The sequence below is a fragment of the Augochlora pura genome, chromosome 6 (genome assembly GCF_028453695.1).
Source record: "Augochlora pura isolate Apur16 chromosome 6, APUR_v2.2.1, whole genome shotgun sequence".
In the NCBI taxonomy this organism is placed as follows: domain Eukaryota; kingdom Metazoa; phylum Arthropoda; class Insecta; order Hymenoptera; family Halictidae; genus Augochlora; species Augochlora pura.
In genome coordinates, this window is record NC_135777.1 from 22,656,395 (window position 1) to 22,681,434 (window position 25,040).

The 25,040-nt window shown below is 42.3% G+C and overlaps 1 protein-coding gene across 2 annotated transcripts in view; it reads right to left on the reverse strand.

Moving 5' to 3' along the window:
* The window catches only part of LOC144471886 (solute carrier organic anion transporter family member 3A1-like), a 71,925-nt gene that overhangs the window by 26,176 nt on the left and 20,709 nt on the right, over positions 1–25,040 (reverse strand). For both annotated transcript variants that reach the window (XM_078184467.1, XM_078184465.1), the window contains exon 2: positions 15,253–15,317. The gene's annotated coding sequence lies outside the window, so the exon portion shown is untranslated. The remainder of the gene's footprint in view (positions 1–15,252; positions 15,318–25,040) is intronic.

The window sequence follows — 25,040 nt, forward strand, 5'->3', positions numbered from 1 at the left end:
CGTGTGGAAACACTTTCGGCGAAATCGCCGAAGCACCGTTAAGCCTCCTGTCGATGATACGGAGCCCGACGGTACCGTTCGATGGCGTGTACGGTCGCGCGCGAACGTCCTCGAAAGAAAAGAAGAGAGTCCCGCCCCACCGATCCGCGGGCGAATCTTACTCATTCGGCCGGGAGTCCTTTCGAAATCAATTTTTATGCCGCGCGCACGGCTGCGATTCCCGTCGGAAAGATGACACAGCCGCCGCGCGTCGAGGAAAATGAACTTTCCCGTGGAAACCGGCGACAGCGAGCTGAGGTCCTTCGGCCGCGCACGCGAGAAGACGATTTGCCGGTGAATTCGAGGACGCGTTTTCGTATCGATCTTAAAACTGCTGTTGGAATTTTTAGGTTCCCTTTTTTTTGGTTAATTTTTAAGGTTGCGACATGCTCGCGAGGGTCGTTAGTTGACGATTTATTTTGTTGGCAATTTTAAGGGGAGATATTCTGTCGACGATTTGAAGGAGTTGCGTCAAATCAGCTGAGAAATATTCCTTTAAACGATTCGAATTTTGGAACTATAAAATAGGTAACCATAATTAAATAAATTATTGTGATACAGCTGAACGGTCTATAATAAATTAAGTTGTGTTCCAGTTTGACCAGATCGTTGACTTCGAGGACGCGTTTTCGTATCGATTTTAAACCAGGTGCTGGACTCTTCATTTTTTAAAGCAAGGACATAAGGTACAAGGTAAGGATATTTCTTCATGAATTCAGAATGGAGGACGTTTTGATATTAATTTTATGAGAAAGGAAACTTTCTTGCAGAATTTATGATAGACATTTTTTTATTGATTTTTAAAGTGAGTTAGATCTAATGATATTGAATTAATAACTTTGGTATAAATATCGAAAAATGTCACCTTATTACATGTAAAAAATGTTTAAACTCAATGAAGCTATTTTCTAAGGAATCTCTAATAATTTAATATTATATAATAATCTCTAATAATTTAATATTACATAATAATCTCTAATAATCTAATAATTCTAAACTATGCTTCGAACAGTTCAAAAGCTCTATCTATACTAAAAAGAGACACCCTTCCATCTATATTAAAAAAGTCATCCTTCTAGCACCGTCTGAAAATCGTTCCTTCCAAAAATGGCCGTCCGCCAATTAAATCAAATTAAAACCGTGCATCCAGTTAACCGAATTACGCAAGAAACGCGATTAAACTCTCGAGCTATTAATGTTCATGCAGCATCGACTCGAAAAGGGTCGACTCCTCTCGCCCAATGTTCAAAGAAGCCGGGAAGTGTGCTACCTCGAAAAACCGGCGCAAAGAGAATCAAGAAACGATCCGCAGCGACGGTAGGCCCCCGCGCGCTTCGATGCACTTTTCCACGGCTATGCAGCAAAGCCCCGGCTCGCGACTGCAGAGATCAAACGGCGTGCAAAAGTCGAGCATGACACGCGCGCGCGACCGCACGCGTTGGTGTTTAGAGTTTGCGAGCCGGACCCAATGTCACGAGTCCCGCACGCGCGTTTCGCAAACGTTCGATCGTAATCTGGCGGCACGAGGAGACTTAGTCATCGCGAGGGGAATAAAAGAGGTGTATAATCTACTTTGTAAATCTTTGACAAGAAGTGGGCCTTCGACTTTGAAAAACGAGAAGAGTTTCCGAGGCGTGATCAATCGATATACATAACCTGATTTTTCGATGATATTGTTGCGAACTTCATTGCCTGCACATAGACCGTAGAAGAAACATTAGACAATAGAAGAAACAAAAATTATCTGAACCTATTAAAGACAGTATTAAGGACAAGTAAGTACTAGTCAACGCAGCATAGAATGAGTAATAGCGGAAGAGATTAAATGATTATGTACCGTTGTCCTGGGACACCCTAATCTAACCTATCTTTATCCAAAAGCGAGTATCATTGGATCCAGATTTAGGAACACTGCAAGATCTCATGGAGAAGCGAGCGTCCAGACAGAAACCTGACATAACCTAACATAACCTGAGTACCTCCCTTGCGACACGTCCTATCCACCACCGGAGCCGGTGTTTTTTTAACGGCCTGTATTATCCGGCGGTGACCCAGTTGCCGGCGATCCATCATTCCCATCGTTGAGCGAATGATATCGTGCGGTCTGGCCGTGCCGCGTGGCGAGGCGGGGCGAGGCAGAGAGACCGCCGCCGCCGCGGCGTTGCAAAATTGTGTGTTGCACGTGGTGGTGGTGGAGGTGGTGGAGGAGGCCGAAAGGGGCGCTCCGCGGATTCGGCGAGAAGTTGAAATACGGCGTTGCGGTAGGATATCGTGTGCGATCCGGCATCGGCATCGGCCGAAAGGCTGACCTAGTGCCCAACCCATCTCACCCACCCCCGGGAAACTTGAAGACCTCCCAGCACGCGAGGGACCATTCAATCTACACGTGAGGATGGATGGATGCCCGCTGGCTTAGACCGTACCACCGTGATAGGAGGCGACGGGGGTTTCGGTGTACCGATGCGAGCGAACGGGGAACGGCGATTCATGGACAAAAGACGATCTTGAACCTTCTGTGTCTTCGACTAGTCTATGCCTTCCTTATATACCCTCTATATGTCTTTTCTAATGACTTTACTACCCCTAGGAGCTTTGCAATAATTTTCAGTATTTTTTAACAATGAACTGGCGCCGTTGCAACATAAAAGACAAATTTTGTTTAAAATTTTTGGAAATTTTAATTAGAAGAGTAAAATGTATTGAAATGCTAACTTAATTTTTCATAATGTTCAATGTTCAATTGGAGTATTGAACAGATTTCAATATGAATTCAAATCCCGATAAAATATCTACTGAAATTCTATTCTAATTTTTCCTCTCGAAATGCCTGATCAAATATCAAATAATATATCACAAAAAAATTGTAACGCCACGAAATTCAAAAATAATACTTAGAAATTAACACCTGGTGCTCTAGCTGCCTTCAAGACGAATTCGAGGACCTACCGTATCGAAACTTAAAAGCTTGGAGCAACGGTAAAATAATTTTTGCCTCGGATCGCCGCATCGCTAGAGCACTGTGCAGCGCCGGGCTGCTCCGGGCTCTGGGTTAGGCTGGCTTCGCTTTGGTACCGCGATATCGCGACGAGCCCGGAGCGGATCGATGCGGCACGCGCGCGATCGCCGGCTGCTGCACCTCGATACAAGATCGATCGCCGGGAACGTCGCGTTCCGCGCCGCGGAAACGGCGAACCTCGCGGCGACGTTAACGACCAGCCACGATTTAACCTGCTCGAGTTGCTGCTGCTACTTTCGACGCAAGATCTACAGTGTGGTCCTCTGAACAGGGTGACCGTCGATCTACTGGCCATCCTCTTATTTTGCTAGGCTCTGAAGTGATTACTTTGAAACGGGATTAAGGGATGCTGGTTCTTTTTAAGTCGTTACAAATGTTTTTGTAAATTTTTAGTGAATGTACAGTATGGTGACTGTTGCTTTGGGAATAATAGGAAGACGAAATAACAGAAGATGACGATAATAACAATATTAAAAGTAATAACAGTAATAATTGAAAATATCTAGCAATAGAATTTTCTCCAAATAAAATTCCACATCATTTCCTCGACTTACACGAACAAATTAATAAAATAGTTTACGACGTGGAACGCGTTAATCGAATAAAACATTCGCCTGAAATATGTATTCCCGCGGATGATTATCTTGGATAAATATTTAATCGAATAATACCGAAGTGACATCAGTAAGTAATATTGGCAATATTAGCAAGTAACGTTGGGTAAATAACGCGTGACCTCACACGTTCACGAAAAAAATGTCTCCGCTAGCGTAACCCGACCCGCTCGGGCTCTACGCACGCACGTGCCGCGGCCACTGTTTACTTCTGTGCCTTCGCAATGACAGCCAGCAGCGAAGACATTTTTTTTTAACGATGAGAATTCGTTCCATGGAAAACACCGTGGCAACACTGTTGACTAACTTTACCAACGAACCATTCTCTTAAAACTTCTTCCTTATTCTGTCGATTACCATGGTCGACGAATACTATTTTATAAGAAATTGTTTTATTGGTATAGCGAAATTCAAATCCAAATTTAAACCTTTGTAATGATGTCTTTTATGAATACTGGCATCCTTTACAAACTATAACGTCTTTTATAAACATTGACATCTTTAATTAAAATTGGCATTCTTTACAAACAATGACATCCTCTTTAAAAACAATTTTTCAGCGTTTCACCGTCCGCGCAACAAAATCGCCGGATTCCAAATAAGATCCGTCAAGTCGTATTTGAGACCCGTCGGTCCGTGAAAAGCGACACTCGGCCGTCTAAAATTACGCGGAAGATGGTTAGATTTTCGAAGCGGAGTGTAACCGTGTGGCGTGAGGAATCGTTCGTCCTAATACTGTTACCGCGGCCGCAGAGAGAGCGGCTTCCCGGTTTTTGCTGTTTCGCTCGACAAACAATCCGGCGTCACGAAGGTAGGCGGGCGGGCGGCGAGCTGCTTTTCCTGGCGTGTACGGCCATTGTGCGCGCCGGTGAATCGGCCGGCGACACGCCGAGCGTGGCAGCGCGGAGCCCGAACCGCGCCATACCAGGCCGTGCACACCAGCTAAGGTTATGCTCTACCAGCCCGCCCACAATGCACGATTGTGTGTGCCGCGGATCGCAGAAGACACCGCCGCCGCCGCCGCTTTTCTTCGGCCTGTGGCCCCGTTCGATTAGTTCCTCTCGGCGATGCGTCATCCGACACCTGGTTACTTTACCAACTTTATTGTTCCTTACAACAGGCCGCGCGGTTCCGGGTACTCTGGTTTCTGGGAAACGCTGCGGTCGATCGCCGATTTCGGCATCTCGCGGCTGTTGCAATTCGCTGGCGAGATTGTGTCAAGGTTGTATCTGGTGTCGAGATGGTTATTTATTTATTTAATATATACAGCGTGTTGCAAAAGTCACTCGCGAGAAGGAAGGGTTCCTGAGGTGATTTGAAGCAACTTTCTCCTTTGCGAAATTGCAACCCGAGGCGTTGTTTACGAGATATTGATGAAAAACGCTGGCCAACGAGAGACGAGATTAAATGGCGTTAGGTGACGGAGTCTACCAGTGGGCGGAGCCGTGTTGCGTTAATTGGCTCGGCTGTCACGCGCCTCTTGGCCTCGTCTCTCATTGGCCAGCATTTTTCATTAATATCTCGTCAACCTCAGCTCGGAGAAAATTGTTGTAAAGGAAAAAGTTGCTCCAAATCATCTGAGGAATCTTTTATTAAACGACTGCAAGTGAATTTTGTAGTTAAAAAATTTTTACTTATAAAATTACTTATAAAATTGTAGAAGAAGATAAATATAAAATGTAAAGGTTTGGAACGACCTGATACAGAGTTAAAATAAGACAAAAGTGAAATAAGGTAATCATAATTGAATAAATTAATGTGATGGATCTGTATGGAGTATAATAAATTGGGTTTTGTTTTTGGTTCGATCAGATCGCGATTATCCTTCAAGATGTCCGTCAGAGAAGGCCTCGTTGTGCTCCCTTGTTAGCGGAACACTAAAAATAGCCTGACTAATTGCAAACGTCAGCGGCGTGCAAATATTTTCATCCGGTGTAAAATTCGAACGCCGTTCACAAAACTTGCGGATCATTCTGCGAAACGTATCTTCTTCTCGATTAGCGAAACGATAATCCTTTTCGCGCGGTTTTGCGTTTCGCAGAGGCAAGGTTCTCGATTATCAGCGATTATCTTCACTTTAATCGATTTTAACGATAATTAGGATAATCTAATGAAAAATTCTAAATAAAAAATATGTTAATACAATATTTTGTAGTATGTTATATAAATATTATATCAATTAATTTAAGAGGAAAACCCTCGAGTTTTGTCGGATTCGGGAATTTTCAGTGTGACAAACATGGCTCCGAATTTAAATAATTATAGCAGCGAGGAAAAAATGAAATTTAAAATCGGGTACAGTGTTTTAAAGTAGAAAAAAAAATAACGAAAAATGATGGCAACTGTGGCCCTAACCGTAGCCCACGGCGCGTCGTAAATACGGAAAATCCGCGGCACCGTGATTAGGATCGTTGAACACGGTCGCAGCCGGTTAATCACCGAACAGTTCGCCGATAACCGGTCGCCTAATAAATTGGTTTATCCGCGCGTAGTTTTCGCGGCACGGTTTCCGGCCTATAAATCCCTGTTCCGACGCATTAATTGGGGGGAGGGGGGGCTCGGGGGCTGGGAAATTCTATCGGCAAGGAAAATTGCGCCGCGGGAAACGGCGGAAGTAACGTCCAATTTTGCTCCCGCGGATGATGAGGCCGCTGCTTGAGAAATTGGCAAGGTAATAACGGGGGAGATCGGCTGGCGCAGGTAACGAGTTGTTTACCTGCGATCGACGTTTCGGCCGAACCAGCACACGCGATCGGGAATCGCAGGTAGACGGTGCGCGGTAGAAAACCCCGCTCGCTGATTCGATCATGATTGCTGTCGATCCAGCAATAACCTATTTCTAGTACGCTTGATTCGACGTAATATTAATTATATTAATTATAATTATATTTAGTTATTTGATTTTAAAATTGATTTATAGACGTCGATTCCTCCAAAATTGATTTTAAAATTGATTTATAGAAATCGGTTCTTCCAAAATCAGTTCAAAGAAATCAATTCAATAATTGACTTGATAATCGATTAAAAAATCAATTCTTCAGAAATCCATTCTTAAAAAATCGATTCTTCAGAAAATCGATCCGATAAAAATCGATTCTCCAGAAAATCGACGCATCACAAATCGATCCGGCAGAACTTGTTTCTTCGGGGAAAAACCAATACAGAGACGCCCACACACCCCGTGGCGAGGAGAACGGCATAATGCAAACCGGAATGAAGCGCCGTAGATGGAAAAGTAAATTGAAAAGCGTAGAACGCGGGAGAGTTTTTCACGGAGAGAACTATATTTTCCAAGGAAATTGATTTCAAATATTCATTCGATTAAAAGTGAATGGAAACGGCGCGCTGCACGGAGATGAAATTGATTTCGCCGCGCTTTGAAAACATTTTCGAACAAATAATACGAGACGCGTGACAAAATTGTCCAGCAGAATATTCAATACAAATTCATCCTTTCTACGTAGACAATTTATTATTATTTCAGTGAAAAGTCCGAGATACGGAAGCGAATTAGTTCCGCTTCGCGATCGGTATCTGGTTGAAGCAGATGATAATTTGCACGACGAAATAAGCGGAAAACGCGTCCTGTCTGTGCATGGCGTACCGTTTCTACTTTGCCGGAGAGAGAGATTTCTCCTCGGGGCTGGTAAGAACCCTATTTATCCTGACTATTTTCGAGCGCTGTAAATAGTCGCCGACATTCAACGCGCGCTAATTGGAAAGATATACAGTTCGCGGACATAGTGTTGCGTTAAGAGAGCAGATGAATCGTGCCGATAGGAATGCGGCCTGGCATTTTTGTGAGGTTTGACGCAGATTCATCACGAACAATGGGAACCCCCGCGTATCGATCTGCTGCAATGGGACACGAAATTGATACCGCGGACACATGCGAGACCACCGTTATTATAAAAATGGTTACGTAATTATTACGGTCACGGTTCACCCTTTTAGATCCCAACCTTTCTTCTATTGTTTCTCCTTTTTTTGCTTTTTCGAAACTATTTATGCATCTGATAAAAATTCTCGCTTTTTACATCCATTGTATTCTTACTTTCTAATTTACATTATATGACTATATTATACTTTATTATATTATATTTTTTATGTATGTACAGGAGTGTACATGGATATACGTAGACCAACATTTCAATTTACTGCGATATTTCTCCCTGTTTTCTGTTTATTTTTCCTTCCTCTCTGTTTGTGCTTACGTCGATTAAAAAGTCTCTCTATCTATTTATTTAGTCGATACAAGAAGTTATCCTTTGGTTACAAAAATTACAAAGGCGGAGATAAAAATGCAGAGATTTATAAAACAATTTAATACGAGTTAAAGTATAACAAAATAGCAGATAAAAAGAAATCGTTACTGTTCTACCCATATACATAATTAAATTATTATCATTATCATCACTATTGCTATTATAAAATATTGTACAGAATAATATAGAATATTAATATTGTATAGAATAACATAGAATATTAATATTATTAAAGAATAATACAGAATATTAATATTATTAAAGAATAATACAGAATATTAACATTATTAAAGAATAATATAGAATACACATGTAAATCTACAGAGAAATAATCTCTCCAGTAATTCCACTAAGAGATTAATATCAATGTCGAATTTGCCATATGTCTTTCAACCGAATTAGGTTTCTCCGACACTCCTTAGCAGATTGAACGATTTTAATTCGACCGTGGTACCGTCGAACGATCCCGTACGCGAATGCAGAATCAGACGTTCCAATCTGTGGAAAATCTGACGCGCAACGTATGCAACAATCTCATATACGAGACTCCAGACTGGCACTACGAGGTCGCCTGCAATCTTAAAAGGCTGGCTGCTGCTGGCTCGTGCTCCAAATTACTGAAACGCAAGAGCTTAATTACCTAAATACTTCCTCGCAGATTATTCCCCGTTTGGCAACCTCTCCACGATTTTTACTCTTTTATTCTTCCATAAGGGCCATTCCGTTTCTAGCTCTTCTTTTTTTTATATAATTACCGACGAAATAACTGATTATCGTACGGAGTTATTATGTTGTATTACGGTGTGTTAGGTCAATGTTAAGTTATATAATTTTATTTTAGGGCAATGCTGAGTTATATCACGTTATGTTAGGTCATGTTAGGCTACATTAGATTATATTAAGTTACGTTAATTTCATCATTGAGATTTATTATGCTATATTACGTTATCTCTTCCTATATCAAAATTACGTTACATTGGGTTACATTTCACATAAATTTGAAATTCTCTAAAAATGTCGAAACAATTCTTCGGCGATCAGCGCCGATAATTGCCGACGGAACTCGACGCCGACGAAAAGATGGTCGGCGAAGCGATTGTCGATGATTTCAAAGTATCCTCCTTTCACGTGGAGCTGCCGTTCGGGGAAAAAAAGGAGAGAAAAACGATCGGAAAGCTCTATATATTCGCCGGCGACCCACATATCGTTATTTACCGCATCTCTTGCGGACCAGGCCGGCAGAAATATACCTGTCGCGACGGCTCGCGCGCGGCCAATCAAAAAAACGGAAATAAAAGTTTCAACCGCCCGCGCACTTCCGTTGCCGTGCCAGCACCGACGTGCGCGCGCTGCTGCCTCTCTCCCTCCAAAGGACGCCGATTAGATAATACAAACCATGAAAAAGCCCGGCGAAAAAATTGCTCTTTCAATTCCGCGATCGACGAACGCCCCCGTTAAAAAAAAGGAAACCCTATAAATCTGGAGAGAAGAAATTCTCTGGAGCGCGATTGGTCGCCGAATTTCTTCCATTTCGATTTTTACGATTTTTCTGATTATAATTGAACATTGAATATTTTTTTTAATCTGTTGAAAATAAAGAAACTAAGAGATTTCGTAAAATTTAAGTAATTTGTTTAATGGAATCGAAATTTGAGATTTGAGTATTATATCTCATACTATAATTTATTTGTATTTATATTAATTATATAAACTGAGTCTCGCGACTCGTAGAACAATAGTTACACTTTTAACAACTTTTACAATATAAAAATTACCTCCTAACGCGATAGAATAATTCAAGCGATATCTCAGATTCTCTGTTCAAGTGCGAAGTGTTAATTCGGCGATTATTTTTACAACAATCCGACCAACAAACGCGACGAGAGCGCGGCGTCGTTTCACGCAACGATATAATTAATGGCAACTCTCGCGAGACCGGTGTCGCGGAACAGACGGTAAAGAGCTTAATTACGACAATGATTTGATCGATGCCGCTGAAACATGTAGGAACTACGCGTCCGAAACCGTTCCGTGGAACCGAAATAAACGAACGGCGAAGCCTGTTAGCGGGTCAATAAACCATCTCTTCGTTGGAAATTCGATGCGGGCGTAATGGTCCGCGTCGGACTTATAAACCGGCTCCGAAATATTCGTCTCTTGATTCATTTAATTGGCATCTCCTCGTCGACCACTTTTCGGAAGCTGATTAAATCCTATCGGCCTCGAACCGGTAATTTATGTGCTCCGAAATAATCCTCTTAATTGAACGGCCGCCGAATCAACAAATTGACGGATGAACTTTCCTGCTGCCTCTTCCTGAACTTCGCTATAATTGTTGCTGTTGCTAATGCTATTACGATTACCATAAATTTGAGAATTTAATATTATAAGTATATTAGAATATTAAGTATATTATATTACCATATTAAGTAAAATATAATACTTAAATATAAGTAAAATATATATAAGTAAAAAGGGCATTATTTTACATTTACTATTCATTTCAAAAAATTATTAATCACTGTATATAGGCCACCGACTCTACGCACTATCCTATACTTTTCAAAACGAAATAACTTTATTAACAACTAAAATACAAAAATTGAGGAAACATCATCTTTTTCCAAACAATTATTTAACCATTACCTAGTGAACTAACCTCTCTAACATCCAACAAAAATTTAAATATTTCTCGCTCCTTAAATCTTTCTTTCCAGATCCGATACGAGACAAGCGTAAAATCGAAGATCAATCGACAACAATGTCCGGAAAAAAAAATCGAAGAATGCCGCGGGGCAGGTGAAAAATTCAAGGACCCGTCGGCACATCGATGTTTCCCCGACGGGGGTGATCGGAGCCAAGGAAACGTTCGATCAGCCTCGACTTTCATCGGGTCGTCGCCGCTTCGTGACCGATTATAATTGCTTCATCGTGAAAGAAAACTTCTCTAATTACTACGGTAGCACGGATTCCAGGGAGAGAGAGAACGAGAGAGAAGGACAGATAGTTATATAGATAGATAGAGAGAGAGAGAGGGAGAGGAGGGCAACTTTCGGCGAAACTTTCGACGGGCTGAACGATGCCCGGGGTATTTCGGCGCGACGGTAATGTCGTCGAAGCCGGATAGACCGGGACACCCGGTATATAGAACCGCGTACCATCCGGAAACTTTTGGCACTGCAATAACGTGCCGCCTCTATGCTGCTCTGCGGAAAAATGTAACGCGACCGCTGCGATATACAGGGCCCGGGCTACGTGGCCCGACTCGCAAGGACTGCCGTCCTGTCGCGTGCCGAACCAATACAGTCTCTCTCTCTCTCTCTCTCTCTCTCTCTCTCCTATACTCTCTCTCTCTTCCAATGCGATTCGGCAAACCGTATAAATTAGAAAATGCTGCACGAACTTTTGAAAATCGTTCGATCAACGAGCTTCTTCCCGAGCCGCGAAGGTCTCGCGAATTCATTCCTTTTCAATCAGCTGTTTCCGACCGGTTACTGCGGTCGGAGAGAAACTGCAATATTTTCTGCAATGGACTCGACGTGCGTGCGAAGCGGCTGCGATTTGTTTCGATTGCTATTTTTATTGAGAGTAAAATGTGGTCGGAAATCGTTTTTTATAATGAGGCGAAATTAGGTGAAATTAATGGGGGGATGTAAGTAATTATTTTGGAGAAGTGGTTGTTCCTTTTTCCTCATTTTATTAGATAATAATAGTACGTTGTAATTATTATTGTTATTACTGTTATAGTATTCATTTTTTGGATATTACTGCTATATTGCGTATTGTATGTTATATACATATTAATTTATATATTATATTACATTATTGTTTTATTATAATATATTATATTATAAATTCCTACTATTATTACGTATATAACATTGCATCATTTTATTACAATTATAATTAATACAAACCCAGGGGAACATGATTTCATTTTTAGGATATCATTAAAAACAATTTCCAAGTCACCTTCGCTCAGTGATTTTTGTTAACTTTGTTCACTATATTTCCTACCAAACTTCGTTCACTATATTTTCGACCAAAATTTGCTCACTATATTTTCGACCAAAATTTGCTCACTATATTTTCGACCAAAAATTTGCTCGAGATTATTTTCGACCAGAAATTTGCTCGGGATTATTTCAGTCGAAGTAAAAGAAGCCGTCTTCCACGGGGTTCCACGAAGACGTGGGGAACGTGTCCGGCGTTCGCCGGCGAACCGGCCGGTGCATAAACATGCATCGGCGCGCGTCTGACCATCTCCGGCCGTTTCTACTGCGGCGAACAGACACGTCTCGGCAGTTTATAAAAATCGCCTGAATAATTAACGCACGCCGCGGCGAGCGAGCTTTCTATGGCTACTGTACACGGTGGGGGGGGGGGGGGGGGGGGGGGCCGCGGGACGTTACTCCTGCTGCATAAATCTCGACTTTAGCGGACGACGACGCTTCAGTGAATCCAAAAAAAAAAAAAAACAAAAAAGTGAATCTGCATAAACATCCGCAGTCTGCCAACGACAACAACGGCCGGGCCAAACGACGAGTGCCTCGAGTAAACTTTCGGCATCGTTTTTCTCGGGCACGACGGGAATGTACCTATATTTCCTCCATCTCTTTCGCCCCTTCCTCTTTTTCTATAAATCAGAGGTGGGCAAAAGGTGATTCGATTGATTGAGAAATTAGAATTGATTTTATATCGAATTGGTTACGATGTCAAAGTGAACGATCGACGATTTTAATTTGGTGATCGTTGAACGGATTATTGAAATAGTTTCGTCGGTTGTAGTAACATAATCGTTATTATAATATATACTATATACTATAATGGCGATTTAGGCTTGACTATGTTCACCTAATATTCTATCTTAAATTCTACATTCTATCCTATTACATACCATAATCCATGTTTTACGTAAAATCTGGTTCGACAATATAGAGGACGAAACAGGCGTTTCCGTGAATCGCAGCAGCAAAATTGGAAATCCTCGCGCGCATCCGGCCGCGGCTAACGCCGCAACGAATTATTTCCGGCGTGCCGGTTGGCGGACGAAAATTTTTCGAGGATCGTTCGTGCCGCGACGAAAATCTGGAGATCCGTCGGGCCGCCTAGAGAGAGAATATTATTCTGGTCGCGACGCAGGACGCCCAACGAAAAGGGGGGAACGGACTTGGGGACGCGTGTCGACGCGACGGGAGGTCGCCTCGTAGAATGAAAGTGACGTTCATACTAATTATATCGGCGTCGCATTACTATACGGAGTATCGGCTGTGACGCGCGCGCCGCCTCGTTCCCGTCGTCCCGCCGTAATTTTTGCTCAAATGAGTGGCAACCGACTGGCGCGCTCGCTTGCATTCATCCGCGCTAAGAATAAATCTCAACCACCCGATTGGCTCGTCCCCTTATTTTCAAATTGTTGCTCAATCGCCGATAGAAGGCGATTGCGATCGCGAGTCGCCGAGGATTCGATCGATCGATCGGGCTGCTACTCTGGACAATTCCGCTTTTGCTGTTGTACAGAGTCCGAGCCAATTTCCTTTCAATTTGTTCGCCTCGGCGAAGGCGAAGGCCGTTTTCTTGCGCAAACGCTGATGCGATTTTAATTCGAATTCGCTTGTTTAGCTTGAACCCTTTCCATTTTAATGCGAAAATTCAGCGCGGTAAGAAAAGCTAATAATTATGTATAGTGTCTGTTAGGAGCGAGATGATGGGGAATAGTAAATAGTAATAATAATAATGGTAATTATAATATTAATAATGATACTAAATATTAATATTAATAATAATAAATATTAATAATTACAATAGTGATGACAACAGTAATGGAACTAGCTATGATCGTCGATCCTCTAATTTCTCATCAAAGGACTCCTCTTAAAGGAAATATTCAAAAATAAAAATGTTATCTAAGAGAAACGAGTTGTCTTTTTCAACATGTTCTCGTCGATGATCTACAAAGTCTGTCTGAGAAAAACGACGGCGGCGGCTTTGAATTTTTATCGACGGATCAGAGACCGTCAAGTTCAGAGAAGCCGGCAACGTTAATTGCGCTCGCGTGAACGGACGAAGCACGGTCTCTCATGGTGTCCTTTATCGAATCTGTCCCGTCACGGCATCGGTAATAAACCGAGATTGAAGATACGAATTTAATCACTTAATCGATGAATCGATCCTTCGACCAACCATCCCGCCGACCCGTGGAACTACAATGGGCGCACTCTGTTGTTTCCTGTGTCGCCATTACGGTGCACGAGCCCGCCACCCTAAAATGGCGCCGGCGAAACGCTGACGGAACTGCTTAATTATTTATTTGTCGAATAAATAAGGAAATAAAAATACAAACTTTTCCATTTAGCAATTTCTATAAATTGTCACAGCGTTATTTTTATTTAGCATCTGACTTTGCATAGTAAAATCGCAATTTCTGGAAGGACTAAAAATGATAAATAATTTGACAAAATAATCCTGGATGGAAAGAAGCTTTTCCACGAATATTTACAACGTTTGTCTGAATATTTCGAAACGGTAATTTTTTTAGAGCGAGATCTTGCGCAAAAGCGGAAACAATTACTCGAAAGCGATCCACTTAGACAAGGGAAAATCATTCGAGTCTCGCTTAAGTGACGAAAAAGGGGCGGGAGGGGGGGAGATCGGCAGAACAATGGGCGAATTTGTCTATCTCCCGATCGGAGGGCACTATAATGAAGGAATTATCGTTCAGCCCGGGATCGGCGGGCGTTTGCATAATTAAATGTTCGCCGGATTACGCGCGTATCGGGTGGGGGGGGGGGGGGGAAATGATGCATCAAAAGTGCCTTAACGAGATTACAAGCGAACGGGAGTACGTACCTGTACGCGCGCTCGCGCCACGAGGAAAATTCGATGGAAGTTCGCCGGTAATTAGTTTTCCTTTCGGCGAACGCGCGTTTACGTAACTGAGCAGAGATTGTCGTTCGACGCGCGGCGACGGCCGTCATACGAGCCCAGCCTGCGTCGGTGGGATCGTAAGTAACTTTTTACAAGATCTCTCCTCTGTTCGCGGTATTCGACGTTCATTACATCATCAAATTCAATTATTATATCGCGTTAGGCGTCTTAGAACCCGCCTCGTTTACGCGGAAATCTGCTGACGCGAGCGAGACGTTCTCTGTCCGCTGTCACTTTGTCGCGATGAAAATCGTCGTATTCGGCGAATTTTATTTATTAATTTTAGAATTCTTATACCGCGGATCGTTAAGCAAAATAAAATACATCTGCATCAGTCGCAAGACAGACGATTCGACGATTTAGGCTAGTAAAATCAGAGAAGAGATTGTACCTTTTTTACTTTCTCTAGCTGCGTCGACAAAATCTTGGCGGTCTCTGTTTCGGAGGTAGAAGCAGCTGCAACAAAGAATTAAAATTATGAAACAATTTAAAAAAAAAAAGTCAATCAATTTACAATCCAAAAACCATATACTCCTAACATATTTTCAACTCTTTCACTAGCTATTTACTTGTTATTTTCCATGTAACCATCTACGGAAATTTATTACGACGCGACTCCGCGTAATCGCGTACGGTATGCGCGACATCTGCTTCCCAAACATGCGTTCGCATATTTCATGCTAGTCCCCACGGTGCTTCTATAAAACCACGGCGGGAGGACCATAATTTGGTAAGGAAATCTCGACGGTATACGCCGTCGTGGATACCGATCGCGGTTTTTCTCGGATCGCCGCACTCGAGTAGAGGAGGGGGGGGGGGACATTGAAATCCCACTTTTAAGGAGAGCATCCGTGTGCGGACGCGCGCATTAATTGGAATGCCGGCCGCGTGGCTCGATCGCGAGCCTTGCGCCCGCTATCCGGGACACCAAAGGCTGGACTTTGCAAAGCGAACGTTTCGCTACTTCTAAATATAAATCGTTCCTTGAACACGAGACGGACGGAGAGAGAAGTCGAAGAGCGGAGGGGACGCGGAGATAGAGATCCACTTAGAGCTCGCCGTGTACACCGAGCTCCAAAAGTATTCGGACACCTGCTGATTTAGTATGCACTGTCATTTTTCATTTGGGTTGCTTTTCGTTTGGTGGTCGGTTTTATTGCAGCTTATTGTTTATTTTATAGTGAATTTTATTGTATTATGTTATAGTATATTACATTGTATTATATTATGTTATACTATATTAAATTATATTATATTATGTTATACTATGCTATTTTATATCCTATTTTATTTTATTATTATATTCTATTATTGTTAGTATATTCTGTTATATGTATATTATTCTATATCCTATACTACTCTATTCTATTATAATATATTATTATCTCATATTACATATATTGTATTGTACTATATTATATCATATAAACATAACCTCAATTCATTAAAAAAATATACGAGACCATAGATCGCACGAAACAATATCATATCGCTATTAAAGATGGCTCCCTGAATCCGTCTTTATAAAACTCGAGCATTCCGTCGCGCGCATCGTTTCCATTCAACAGACTATTACAGGTATAAAATAATTCCAGCGTCGAGATTAAGGAAAGCCTACATTATCGCAGCGCAATGAATCGCGGCGAATTACCGCCAATTCTCCGGCGAAGCCGATTAAAGTCAGCTTCGGTGTCGCCATTAATATTCAAAGTGTATCCCTTTTTTTATTTCTCAAACGGATTTCTATCAACGGAGCCGACCGTAGGCAGACGTTGCGTAACGGAGGATTCGAGTCTGAAAAAATCCACGGAGCCGGAGGAACTCGAAGCCGTCTCTCTGGCTCGCATTAACCGCGAGAATGGCCCCCGTTCTCCTTGGTTAATGAAGAGATTTCAGTAATCCGCGTAATTGCGCCGCCATACGCTCCCCTCTCTTCAAGAGCATCGGGGCGCGCCCGGAAAATTAAATAAAATTCAGAGACCGATAGCAAACTGTCCGTGTATTTGTAGTGAATTTTATTCGAATATAACACACATGTATAGATATTTTTTTATATTATAATAAAAAGATCGCGTTCTTCCTTTAGACGTGATTATATTGTATATATAATATTTTATTATTAATATAGATTATATTATATTATTATTATATATGTTAGTTGAGTAATTGAAATTTTCTACGATTTTTATTACAATATATGCTTCAGTGAAAGAGTTCGTATGAAAAGTTTTAAAAAATATATTTTTATAATAGAAGGATAAAATTAGAGAAAGCACCTAATGCACCAAACAATTTGCCAAGCGATCTTTGAATGAAGAGCTCGACGGTCTCTTGAAAGCGAGAAGGATCGTCGGAAGATCTCGAAGATGGCTGACGATCGTAGGTCATTAAAAGGCATCGGGGTCATTAAAAATGGATCCGTCCGGGCCGCATTTAAAATTTCCGCGATAGATCGAGAAGCGTTCCGTAATTCCGCGCGCGTGGCCTCATTATCCTGCCCACACGATTCCGCGGCAGGCGGGTCTCGGGTTTCCTTGCAGAACGAATACCCGGAGATTACGGTCTCGATCTCGCGCGAAGCCGAGGACTGACCTCGCTCTCTTCCAGGTTGCAAGAACCGTACACGAGGAGACCTCAATTGTTAATTTTGTAAGAGGCCCCCGGCGCGAAGCCGCGGTGCCTGCGATCTCTATCGGCCGTCCACAATGCCGCCCGCTACGAGACCCGATCTATAGGCCGCGGCGGGTCCGGCCCTCAACAATAATAACAATAAGTCTTTAGTGACGGCCGCGCTGCGTCGACACGCCGGACAATGGAACGCGCGGCCGGCTATCGATCCTCGAACAAACTGACGGGACGACCGACGAAAAGGGCTGATTAAATTCACCTGTATTTAGAAAGCCGCGAAGATGTCACCGAGACAGGTCTCGGAAGGGTTGAGGCTTTTGTTAATCCTTTCGGTACGAGAATTCTTATATGAAATGACGAGAATCTGTCATTTAATAATGTCATTCCAATTATGTGATTAAAATTATGTGAAATTTATTACTGTAATTCGTCGAAGCATGGCGAAGAAATATCTTCGTCATCATTAACGATATTAAAAAATAATAGAGCAATAGATAGCACGGTTCGAAGAGACGTTTATTACACTGAAAATAGTCTTTATCTAAAAGGTTATATTTTTCGAGATTTTAAGATCGTTACTGTCTTTTTTTAATGGGATTACCTGTACATTGTAGCGACTACTTACGGCGCGCAGTGTTTGACCCAAAAAGCCGGACGACGCTGTTCCGATGTCTCTCTTAATATTCAAACTGCTGTAACTTTGCCAATATTTATGCAAATTTGATGAAGAATGGACGATCTTCAAGCTTGGACCTTCTACTTTTTACCAAGTTAACTGCTTTTACTTAAACGCGTGTTGAGAGAATAAAATTTCCCTGTATAGAAGACTGTCTTGAAGCTATATTGTCTCTAAATATTTATCGAGTCTAATGTTAGTTAAGTAATACCAGAAACGTAGCATTAAAACTCTGCAGACATTTAAGTACATTATAAAATAAAATAGGATATTTTCATTCGACTTTCGACTGACCTTTTAACTCAATCGCTTTATTATATACGACGCTTGCAATAAATGGATATCATTCGATTATACACAGCGCCGCCAGAATATAAATAAAACAATTAAACTATAAACCTTGCTACTGAAACAGTCTCCGAAATGTTCATAAAATAATAACTCTGCGCCCAGTGGCAATTTCAACGAAATCGAGTCTCTGAAACGCGGTAGAGAGATTTAGAAATCGCGGTTGATAGAACAATAACGCGTTCGCCTATCCGCGAATAGATCGTCGAAGCCGTTAATAAACCGTTCGCGGAATTTCCGGCACAAATAAACATCGGCTGCAACAAAATCTGCCGAAGAACGTATATCGGATCCTTCGCCCGTAGAAAGGAAACATAGAGGCGAGCGGCCGCGGCGTCATTAATCGCGTCCCTTATCTGATTTCAATAGACCAACAGAATTATACCTGTTCGCCGTTCTAATCCGCTTAACTTGGCTCTCCCCGGCCAGGAGAATGCCCGGCCTCCGGTTCGCGGGGCCCCGCAGCGCGCGCAGTCCGGGGCTAAAACGCCTGACGCGAAGTCGAACGGTGTGTTCCTTTGTCGCGGAGCGCGCGGCCAGAGCTCTCTACCTGCGCCCTCTCGTCGTCCTCCTCCTGCCCACGGTCCGCGCGCGCGCGCGCGTGTGTGCTCCCGTGGCCCTGGAATTTCCCACAGATTCCGACCTCGATCTCCAACGTGGAAATCTTTGTCTCGCGGCCGAGAAGACAAAGCGAATCCGATCCAACGACTATACCGTTAGCCTGAGTCAGAAGTCTGTCCGATGATTTCGGAGGATCTTGTCGACAAGCTTGAATCTTCACTGCTGCTTCCACTACTTTATTTATTTATTTAGTAATTTTTATACAGATGTTATAGCGCTTTGAATTTTCTTCCTTCAAATTGCTTCTCATTTTGTGCAAGGTTTTGCTTACGTTTTTTCGATGCAGGCACTTGTACTTTCTGTTGACGTTTCTTTAATGCCCTTTAGCCATTTCTGTTTACATTTTTTAATGCGTTTGAGGTGTCTGTATTTTTGTCTATATTTTTTCTAAGAATCTACAGGCAGTGATGTATCTGTTTATGTTTTTTCTAATGATCCTTAGACACCTATATTTCTATTTATATTTTTGTTGATATTTTTGTAACACTGTTCAGTCACTTATATTCTCGTCTATATTTTTCTACCACTCTTCAGTCACTTATCTTCTCGTCTATATTTTTCTAACCCTCCTCAATCACTTATCTTCTCATCTGTATTTTTCAAGTACCCTTCAATCACTTCTTCATACTGTTCTAATTCGCTTCAGACAACTCTAACACCATCAATATCCCTGTCTATTCTTTTCTACTCCTCCTCTTCGAGCCATATTTTCCTCTTCATATCCCCTTCAACTCCAACTTATCTCAACCCTCGCGTCTCAATTATACCATTTAAGGACGCCCATAAAAATTCCAAAAGCTCCATTCAACAGCTCAAAACATATTTCCGTGTAACAAACCCCTCCTATCATCCTTAACGCGACAATAATATATTTCACTCTACCGCCAACAATTAAGTAATTAAGCGAACGCTTTAAACGACCGTTCAATTCGACCAAGGTCCGTTCGCGACGCCCGCCACAACGGAATTAGGCTAACGAGACTTTTATTTGTACACAAGGTATCCCGGTAATCCGATAATCCTGATTTGCGCGGAGAGCCGCCCCGCGTCGCTTTCAAACTTTAAGCAACCCATATATTTTCTTAAATATATTACATTTCGATCTGAATTCCTGTCAACTTAAAAATAACATGATATTTCGAAAATTAAATATCATTAATTTTTACAAACGGCAATACGAATGAATCGGTGGGCGGGGCGCGACGGTCGACGATAAAACTTGCTTCGAATCGCCTGAAAATCCACAAAACGCGTTTCCGTTTTTTTTACAAGGTAGGAAAACCTAAGGGACTCGGTGTCTCGTTAGGAGCTCGTTCTGTTAGCGTTAACGACGCCGACACGCTCCTTTAACGTCGACGGGGTCTCCCCTCCTCCCCCCCTCGCGAAAAAGAAACCGCGAAAGAAACGAGCGTGCGCGTCTCGTTCGCCCGCTTTACGACACACGGCCGTGCTTTATTGTTCGCTCGTTTCTTTGTTTCTGGTTGTCCGGGGGCCGGGCCCCGCGGAAGGATTCCGCGTGTTGCCGCAACGCGCCGGCCGATTACCGGACCGCTTCGCGTGCTAATGAAGAGTAATTAGCGGGCTGACAGTGCCGAACGACACTTGTAGCATGCCTCGAATGAGAGCGAGAGAGAGAGAGAGGAACGGGATATGATACACCGCTGTACACGATGTGTACACGCTTTCCAGAAACCGAGAGCTCTCGGAACACGCGCTATATACTATTTGTATCGGTGAGTGACGTTTATCTAACTTCGCAGCGGAGCGCTAAATGCGACCGGTATGCCGGGTGCGATGTCCGATTTTAGCCGGACACGAGTATCACCTATAGTTACGAGCTTTATCACCGCGTATTTCAATCTTGGTTCGGCCACTCGGTGTTTGACGTCCTCGTTGCTAATATCTTGTACTTTTTTATTGGATTATGCGGAAGGATTGTGTATAGTATGGTGTAGAGAGCAGAGTTGAAATTATGTAAAATTTGGCTATTGAGCTAGCGTATATAATTAATTGAATTACGATTTAGTAATTGTAGTATTAAGAATCGGGGTAGCATATATAATTAATTAAATTATGATTTAATAATTGTAGGATTAAGCATTGAAAGTATAAAATTTTAGATGTACATAAAATGTCTTTAAATATATTAAGAAGTTAAAATTAGAAATGTACAAGTGTTTTATAGATAACTGGATCATCACTGGATTCATCTTTATAAAATAAAGTTGGTAGTAAAAGTTGCAACAAATAATATACTATAAATAGCGCATAAAACCTGTGTAAAGTAGAGATATAAAATGACAGAGATCGTGATTAAATAATGATTTTTAAAACTTCTTCGAATATATTGTTGAACAAATCTAGAAATAATAATTTTTAGCAATTATTTAGTTCCTAAATTCTTGTAGCATTTACATTGCTTCAACCCTGGATCGGACGCGTTAATTACATAAAGGTCGACCGGGGTTGCGCGACACCCCAAGAGGCCTGTAAAAATAATACCGGGGAGAGCAAGATCACGCTACCGTGACTCTTAATTAAAAACTATCGCGGCGGTCGACTTTTCGCTGGAAAAATAAAGAAACGACAATTATAAGACAAGCGACCGATGATTTTAGAATTCATTGAAAGTAGTTGGAGAAATTAATAGTCGAATCAACATATGAGAATGAATTTTAGAATATTTATAGAATAAATTTTAGGATAAATGTAGAATAAATTTTGGAATATCCATAGAATAAATTTTGGAATATCCATAGAATAAGTTTTAGAATAAATTTTAGAATAAATATAAAATAAATCTTGCAATATAAAAAAAATTTTACGATATCCACAGAATAAATTTAGTAACATAATATATACATCCTAAAAGCCATAAAAATGACTTCAGATTTTCAATCGACCCGGCTTCGTACAAACGGTTAAATTTGGAATATCTCGAGCGCAACCATAAGCGCGAAACGAGGAGGACCGGGTGTGTCGGGTCCATCGCGGGCCACTTGACCAAGGTTCAACCGAGGAGACCACCGAAATAAACGAAGGATATAACTGTAAAGCTATTGGCCAATCGCTTCCGTGTGACATCATTGTCGAGGTCGATGATTCACGGGCGGAGAAAAGGGAACGCCGGGTCGGCAAGAGAACCCAAGAGAGAGAGAGAGAGAGAAAGAAAGAAAGAAAGAGGAGAGAAGGGAAAAGCAAGATGCAACAGCTGTTGAACCGGCAGGCAGAAAAATTTCGTTCATTGCCAGAGCATGGCCGACGGGTTCGGTCCTTGGCGAGTTGCACCGGTGCAACCGGTCGAGCAATGCTCGAGAGTCGAATTTTACCTACTTTGCTCGAACGCCGCACTTCCGGTCGTGTCTCGACGATACAAGGATCTTAGCAACCTCGTTCAAATATTCGGGACAATTTCAAGCATTTTCTCGGTACGATGTACTGGGTGTTTCATAGTTGGTGCACGGTCGTTGTGTATAACAATTTATAGTATTTATTGTATAGCAATTTATAGTATTTATTATATAGCAATTTATAGTATTTATTGTATAGCAAGTTATAGTATTTATTGTATAGCAATTTATAGTATTTATTGTATAACAATTTATAGTATTTATTGTATAGCAATTTATAGTATTTATTGTATTATATAGTATTTATTAATTTTATCTTTTTCCTTTCTATATAAAATTAAAACATATTATTACATATACCCAAACTTAAAAAAAGAATTAATAAATTTTATCCTCCCTCCTTAATATCAAATATCATATATTACCGTCCGTCCCACAAAAATTAATTCCGCTTGGCACGACTCTTTATAAATTTCATGCAACTCAAAGGGTTAAGTTTCGGTAATTGCCGCGACCGTGCCGCCAAAGTCGTTCCGGGACCCGTAACCTCGAATGGTAGCGCACCCGACGCTTGTCAGTCACCGTGTAATGGATTCACCTCGAATCTGGCAACGGGAGAAGCGCGGGAATGTTTGACGGAAAGTTGGAAGAGTGATCGATCCGATTCGATTTGTTTGGAGCGTCGCTTGCGATCGTCGTCGTCGTCGTCGCAGCTCCCCTCTCCCCTCCCCTCCCCGCCCCGCCGATCAAAGGTTTCGGGGTTTGGACCGGCGCCAGACCGGCCCGGTAGAACGTTGTTACAATGCTAATTCGTGATCGGCGATGTCTCGCGGTGCCAGGCGAAATTATGCGCGGCCGCTGCGCTGCCAACCTTATAACGCTTTATTGGCGGTTCGAAGCAGCGCGCGGCACCGCCTCCGCCGCCTTATCGTATCCCACGGACGTCGATACAAAACGGATATACGGCTGTGTTTACGGGGGCGCGCGCGCGCGCGTGCACGCCGTTGGCGGGGTGAAACAACGGTATTATCGACGGCCGTTCATGTTTACCGCGATCCGCGCGCGGGGATCGGGATAATTGGACGAGCTCGAACGAACCCGGGGGTTTCGGCACAGTTTCTTCGACGATGGAACCTTGATATAGTTAATGTAACGTCTTTGTTGCGCGGACGCCGGCTGCCGACGGAGGATCGCGCCTCGGCGGGGGCTAATTAACCCCTAGGCGTACTCGATGACTTTAATAGTGACTCTGAGGCACCCCTAAAATTATTCTATCACCCCCCAAAACAATCTTTATATTAACAAAGTTCAAATTTAAAATAATTATTAAATAATTAAATAGATACTATTAAAGTCACAAGAATCAATTTTAAATAATTATTGCTTGCATACTGACGCCAATAAAAGTACTCTTAGTTACATAGAATAGAAATACCATGAGCCAGAAATTTTATTTCAAATTCACAGAGTTAAAATGTGTCTCCGCTCCGAGTGCGAAAGGGTTGGTTCAAGATCGGGGAATTAGTTCTTACGCTTGTCTCATTTTTTCTCGCTCGAAGTGGCGCGCGGCTCGTCGAAGACTCGTGCACAGGCGTGCGCGTATGCGATGGACCGAACGAAGAGGGGTCGTAACGACGCGTGGGTTCTCTCTGCACATGTTCGTGTGGAACAAGGGAGGACTGGGGCTGATTGTGGGCACCTTGCTGGATGAATCACGTGGGAGGCCCTTCGCCGTCGCCACGGAGCCCCCCTCCCCGTCCCGCAGATTATTTTTAAAAGCCGCTAACGACATTCTTCTGTTCCTCAAAGGTCGACAACGGGGCGTTCGAACGAGTCTGACCCCATCCTAACGAATCGATCGCGTCGCTACTTTTCAGAATGAACAAATACGTGGAACTGTTTAGTTGAATATTCGAACACCTTGTAAGCGCTAACAATGATTTAAACGTTCTATTTAAAATCTCTGAGCAATAATTGATTCTACGAAAAATAAATAATAAAAACAGCGAAAAATGTGGACGATAAGGAAGGGTTCGCGAGCTAAAAAGACGCAAGAAGATCGAAGCGCGGGTTATTGTTAAAACAATCTCGCTTCGGGGGAAAACAGTTATCGTATCGCGGCCCAATTTCGCGCGCGCTCGCGCTACATCGCATTTCAATTCCATCGCAAAATCCTCGACATCGAGAGTGCGACCGATTGACCTATCGGTGTCCGGTATCGACCTCTCGAAAATCCCCTTTCCAACGATTAATTAATTTCGGTGGAAAAGCCGTGTACACGGTGTCGGTTCAATCGCCGTCGATACAACGCTGCATTCAAGGGCGCAATTCCTGTCCTATTTCCTTTTTTCTTTACAAAAAAGTATCGATTTTCTTTTGCTGTGAACCATGGCTTGGTTCTGTTAAAAAGTGTTTTAAAAACTTAGTGAAACTTGATTTTATTAATAAACGAAAAAACGCTTTGTAACTAGTGTTACAGTATTACTCATTAACCCATCGTATTCGAATGGCACCTAAATCGCCACTAAAAATTACTATATCGCCATTAAAAATTAA